The sequence below is a fragment of the Notothenia coriiceps genome, unplaced genomic scaffold (assembly GCF_000735185.1).
Source record: "Notothenia coriiceps isolate Sejong01 unplaced genomic scaffold, NC01 NC01_scaffold00008427, whole genome shotgun sequence".
NCBI lineage: Eukaryota > Metazoa > Chordata > Actinopteri > Perciformes > Nototheniidae > Notothenia > Notothenia coriiceps.
Genome location: NW_011341128.1, coordinates 1 through 6,932, shown reverse-complemented (window position 1 = coordinate 6,932; position 6,932 = coordinate 1).

Here is a 6,932-nt window from a genome sequence, read left to right as displayed (position 1 = left end):
CCTTGGCGTGATATTCGACCACACCCTCTCCCTCGACCCCCACATCCGCCAAGTTGTAAAAACCTCATCTTTCCACCTCCGCAATATCGCCAAACTCCGTCCCTCTCTCACCCGCCCCGCAGCTGAGCGACTCATTCACGCCTTCATCTCCTCCCGCCTTGACTATTGCAACTCACTCCTCTTCGGCATCAGCACAACATCCCTCAACAGACTCCAGCGTGTCCAGAACGCAGCCGCCAGACTCCTCACCCACACCAAATCATGGCATCACATCACCCCGGTCCTCAAAGAACTCCACTCGCTCCCCGTCTCACACCGCATTCACTACAAACTCCTGGTCCTCACCTATAAAGCCCTCCACCATCTGTCCCCCCCCTACCTCACTGACCTCCTCATCCTCTACCAACCACCCCGGTCGCTCAGATCCACCTCAGCCGGTTTGCTTTCAATCCCCAAGGCCAAACTCCGGAGCTTCGGGGACAGAGCCTTCTCTGTGGCAGCCCCGAAGCTCTGGAACTCCCTCCCCCAAGACCTCCGTGAGTCTGATTCCCTCACCCTGTTCCAATCCCGTCTCAAAACCCACCTCTTCAACTCTGCTTATCCTTAAACCCGCCCCTCCCCCCTCTGAACCAACATCCTCCTGACTAGTTTTCTGTTTTTGTTTTGTTTTTGTTTTTGTTTGTGTTTTTGTTCTTGTTTTGTTTGTCGACCTTACTCGTAATGTAAAGCGTCTTTGGGTCTAGAAAAGCACTATATAAATCCCATTTATTATCATCATCATCATCATCATCATCATCATCATCATCATCATCATCATCATCATCATCATCATCATCATCTCTACCTCAGCAGCGTGGCTTTTACAACTCGCCACCTCCTAATGAGGCTTTCTGCTTTGCTTTATCTCTACAGCCAGTTGTCTCCTCTTGTCCTGTGGCTTGACAATGGCAGCATGGCCTTTAGCTAGAAAAGATGCCTCCTTGTTCTGCTTTTTTAGCCGTGACACATGCCCCTCCTCTCTCCCCTAGCGCCAGCCTTTGACGCAAATGTCAGCTAATTAAGGGTTACATGGTCGACCTTTCTCCCCACCACCTGGGCCCCCGCGCATTCAACCCGCCAAAGCTGCCCAGAGCCAAGCGCCATGCTACAGGTTGCCTCCATGAGTGTGTTGCTGAAACACACCTGTGCACACACAGACACGCAAAACGCAGGTTGGCCTTTGATATGCTAAATGCTGCTGGGCTCCTACAGGGCAGTGGACTCAATTAGAGGAGACACCTGCTGTCTAACACTGAGGATGTACAAAAAAATACCCTAACACCGCAAGCAGGTTTTAAAAAATATGTAATTTTCACTTTTCATTTTCATTCTCTCATTCAAACCAGAGTTGGTGATTGTAATAACAGCGGAAAGGCAAAAAAAATTCTGAATTTGTTTGTTTGTTTTTTAATATAATGTAAATCTACTGATGTCTGACTCAAGCCTGGTGTCCTTGAGGAGATCATATTGATTTATATTTTGCATGTTAATGAATACTTTTAAAAGCCCATGTTGTTACCTTTGTATCTGCATTACGCATTATTTTGTTTAGTGAAATCCAGTTCTGGCCTGATTACAATTTCAGTGATATTTTAAACATGATCTTGAAAAAAGCACATTAACTTCACTCACTGCTAATGTATTGACAATTTAAACTGTCATCGTTCGTTAATGTTGATGTCAATTTAAAAATGAGCACTGCATTTGACCATCATGAACAAGTGGAACATCTGAGAGGCTCTGAATATTAAATATTGTCTCTTCAGTTCAAAGCATCTTTACATCTGTGGGGTCACGTTCCAGAGAAGCTAGAACAAAGAGGAGCGAAAACCACACCGAGCCTTTCAACTACTGAAGGATGAAAAAACTCTTGAATACAAATCTTTGAAAATATAATAAATATCAGAGTCTGACAGTCTCTAAAACTTGAATTGTGAGGTAAAGGCATGTCTGTGTATGCCAGTGGGCAGTGGTGGAGACTAAAAAGGTGAAATGTTAAAAAAAACTGCAAGTGCGTATGTTATAAGGAATAACCCGAGTGGTGAAGACAGTGTTAGGTCATACAAGAAAGAGAACGTTTCAAGGGCAGATAAAGATCAGCGGAAATAAGAAGAAAGAAGAAAATAATATAGCTTTGAATTAAAAATGAACAGCCAGGAGGGATGTTACTGAGCTCTGAACTGTTCTTCGTATCAGCTGATCAGGTCAGCTGGGACCTTTGTATTATCACTGGTGCCTTTATGACACTTTGTAACAATTTGGGAATCCACAGTATGTGTGGCTTTGACATCTGTTGAGAAAATGTATTGTCTATTATTCACTTTTTATGGTTCCGCTACAAAGCAGATAAATCAATAGACTATCCCTAGTGCATTCGTTTTTTTATGAGAAGATAGAGGGATTCGGAAAGGAGGGAATTGAACAACAATCCACAAATGTGTCATCAAAACAACAAAAAAAGACATCCAGAAGTAGCTGGATGGAAAATGGAAAAAGGAATGCAGTAAATCAAACACGAACTGGGCTATGACGATTTCAAAAAGACTGTGTAAATGTTTTTAGGGAAACTAGATGTCATTTTATTGAAAATGTAATCCATTAATCCAACACTGTTTCCAATAAGGAACAAGTAAGTAGTTAGTGAAGTCTTAAAACCAGAGCAAATACATATTCAAGTGTACAGCTGGTTTTCTGCTTCCAAAAACAACGTGAAAAAAAAAAACTTGGAGTGAATGGTTTGGTTCCGGATGCCATTTGGATTTGATGTGTACAAATCTAAAGAAAGAAGATAGGTGCAGACAAAACATCTGTTTAAAAACGGAGAAAAACTGGAGAAAAAAAGATGACGCAGAAGCTGTGCCCTCAGTAAGAGCTTCAGTCTACACCTGCTCCTCTTCTCATGTTTCTCATCCACTCCCACAGCCTAACCTGCTGCCCTATCTCTTTTTCCATTTGTTTTCCCCACCTGGTGAAGTAGTGCAGCAGAGTACCATTTAATGGTTCGATCTACTGTATTATGTCCATTTTTGTGTTTTCCTGAAGTGAAATGACTCATCATAAAAAATGAGTCAGCCTACTTGTACATTCACCTCCGGGAAGCTTTTGAATTTGATGATCTGAGCACGTAGTTCTTTCGGTAAGACTTTCGACACACAGGAGGAGATTTGTTTACTTCAGCAGTATAAAAAGTGGTTTGTTAAGAACAAGTAGAAGAAGGACTAGGAAACTGATATGAGCAATGTAACCTCCATGGAAGGACAGAAAAAGATGAGGGTGTCACCTGGAGAAACTCAAGCGTCATCAGCGGTAAATGAGACATGAAGTACCACCCACAGGGTTTGAGTCACAAGTGGACTGAGCGCTGCTGAAACAATATGTGCTTATCATTATAGATTTTACCACAAGCCAAAATGAAGGATCTTAAAGATTACTACTCTAAAGCACATTTCCCATAATGAATCTCATGGGACCAGATGTGAGATGATCTGATGAGACTTGTGTTACTAATGGCGTCATTTCAGTCTGTCACCACTGGCAGAATTTTCATATATTTAGTTCCCGTGTTAAATAATTCCTCTGGCTGTCTTATGGTGTCACTAAACATTTGCATACTTAAACAAATAAGCAGGCTGTTTGTCAGTGGATTCAAATTATCCACAAACAACTTGTATGAATTTTTTATGATGTGTCATGTCATGCTTATATTTAGGCAACTAAAACCTTGCATTTTCTACCTACTTTAACTAAAAGGGCTGGTCTACAATGTCAAAGTAATTATGTAACAAAGATAACCAATCTTTCACGCCCACAGGAACAGCATTGTACTGTTACCTCATACTAAATAGTTTATAATCCCTTTTTAGTCATGAGAAAAAGCCTTAAAGACCAAACTGGGCTTCTTTGCATTGGATTACCAAGGTTTAAGCTTGATACATATCAATAACGCTTAGGTATTAACTAATTATACTAGACTGGCTTTTTTCATTTTCTCACTTTACACATTATAACTGCTGTAGCCTTAAGACTATGGCACTGACTGTATTCTACTAAAAGCAATGTGCAAATCCCAGTACTGCTTGTTCTCCAAACAATATGAATAAGAATTTCAAAAATCTGTTCATGAATGAAAAATACAATCTGATTCTGGTTTTACTTTCTACATAAAACCACAAATATACAGGGAAACATACTAATCCAACTGAACTGTTTTCCCTTTCAGAGACATCAAACCTGACAACATACTCTTGGATGAACATGGTAAGATCCCTTCTCTAATTGTATTTTCAATTCACTCATGTTGGGGTCAGGGTTGGAATTTAAAGACTGTGACAATAAGATTTGTTTGAGTTTTGGTACCTGTTGACATATCATGATACCATTTGACTGACACACAGAGACCTGATTTGCTTTTCTAAATTCAAGACTGAACATCTCCTGACTAAGGATTTTATTGAACCTCCAACCCATGGGATCACTTCTGCAAACATCAAAAAGAGATGCAATGCTCAGAGGCAGGTTACACAGATAGGGCTTGCAGCATAACAAATACCTTATACCGTGTTTTAAGAATTGCAACATTGGAAAGAAGTCGACTTTTTTATGCCCACACTGCCAGTCTGCATTGGGTTGAAGCACTGTGACATTAACATGGTGTTCTTTCCCACTGAAATATTGGATTAAATAAGACAGAGTGATGTAACAGTGTGTGAGAAGGACGGCATGATATTAATGATGTCTGCTTCTCTGCTGTGAGTTAAAATCATGCTCTGAATGATTGATTAGGTTTCATCAGAGGCTTTCATGTCAGTTACAGTATCAAACCAGCAGACAAATGCACATTACCACACATACAATGACCAACACGACAGAGAGAACAGTGTGCGTTTGTATGCATGTCAAAGGGAGGGAAACAGCCCGGCATGAAGAGTAAATTCCTTCGTTTGTATATTTATCAGAAAATAAGGTTAAAGTACTTTATGTTATGATCAATCTGGGATAAACACAGATATCCTAGAAAGATGGTACAGTATGAACATACACTACATGGCCAAAAGTATTTATGAACAATACAACTACTTTGAAACTGTCCTTGTGGCTTTTACTTGTTGTTTAAAAGTAGTCTAAGCTGACTGCCTGGCAACCTCACAGAGACAAAAACACTCTAGGAAGTTCCTGCACATACTGTAGGAAATAGTCTGGCGTGCAGGGGTATTTATAGGATATCATTCACGGACAAATTCATATAGTTATAATGGCTTTATTCCAACTTGTTTATGTAGTAACGTCATACCGTGGCAAAACTGTTACTGGCTTAGTGAGCTTTATAGGTGATGGTAGTTTGATTTTGTTACCTTTGTACAGAAATATAAATGTCCCCGTGTTTCTGGTATTTTTTCACCAAGCCAAGCCGCTGTATATTATTGTAGTATAGATATGAGAGTGGTGGTTAATCTTATCATGTAACGCTTTGCTAAAAAGCAGAAACCTTATTTCACAAAAAAGCCAACTTTTCCCATCACTACATACTTTACTAGGAACATAATGAACCAAGTTCTTACATGTAACAAAGCATTGCCTGATATTCATGATAATCAGTTGGGCTACAATGGATAGAAAAACTAATGGACCAACTCTGTTGTCCTGTAAGTAGGTACTTTATTACAGCACTGGCACTGACACCAGGAAGCCGACTCCACACTTCTAATAAAGTATAGTGTCAGCTTGACAGCACAGTTCCAATAGCCCCGTTATACCCTCTCTGCCCAGATAAGATAGGTTCTAAGCCCTATTTTCTCTGAAAAAAATAAATAATTAGAATCTAGTCAGAACCAGATAGCAACAAATCTCAAAATGAAGACATGAAAAGGTTATCTAAACCTGTAACTGACTATTTGAACATTCACTTGAGTTGAAAGGTTGGAACGCCCCGCTTCATAAAACAGATGGTTAAACAGTGATTCAGCAATTTACGCTGACATATACGTTATTTCATTAATTTTATAACACAAGAATAAACCTTGAATCAACTGTCCATCTGCTGAATACAGACATTAAAAGTGAAAGACTCTTTGAGAATGAACTTTAAAGTTTAAATTACAGAGGTGCACATTAAACTAGAAGGGTATGCTACAGCTTCTGAACAACAGCTGTGCTCTTCCGGCACTGAAATAAAGAATTGAAGACATTTGTCAAAGAGTATTTGAGTATTACCGAAAAGGTCTCAAATTTACTCCGACAAGAGAGTCTAGGTTATGTTCCGCGCTTTCCTGAAAATGTTGCAACATTATCACGTTGTGTGGTACATTTATTTATGAGCTGTTGAAATTCTAATGCATAAACAATGTTGAGATATTTAGCATTCAGATATTTGTTTGTTAGAACTTAACTGTTTTGGCCTGACCTTGAAAGAATAACCCAAGACCAAAAGTTTTCAGAAATGTTTTACATACACACAAACACACTCACTAAAGTCCTGAGACCTTGGAGGTTACTGGGCAGCTGCTAAGTGGATATGTGGGATGGCAGGCCTGCTGTCGCTACAAAATGGAAGCAGACAAAAGAGCGACAGACGGAGAGAGAGGAAGAGAGGGCTGAGATGCAAAACAGAGCGAGAATAACCGGGAGGGCCACGAGGACATGACAAGAAAGAGGAAAGTGATGAGCAAACATTTCTGGAAAAAACAAATTTGACAAAGGAGGGAGAACAGGGTAGACACAGAGAGAATGAGATATGAGCGATAAAGAGGGAGAAGATGGAGAAAGGCAGCCTTGTCATCCTGATTTCCACAGGACAACAGACGCTCACCTTAGCTTTCTCTCTCTCTCTCTCTCTCTCTCTCTCTCTCTCTCTCTCTCTCTCTCTCTCTGCATGCTTGCCTGTCCTTGCAAACTAA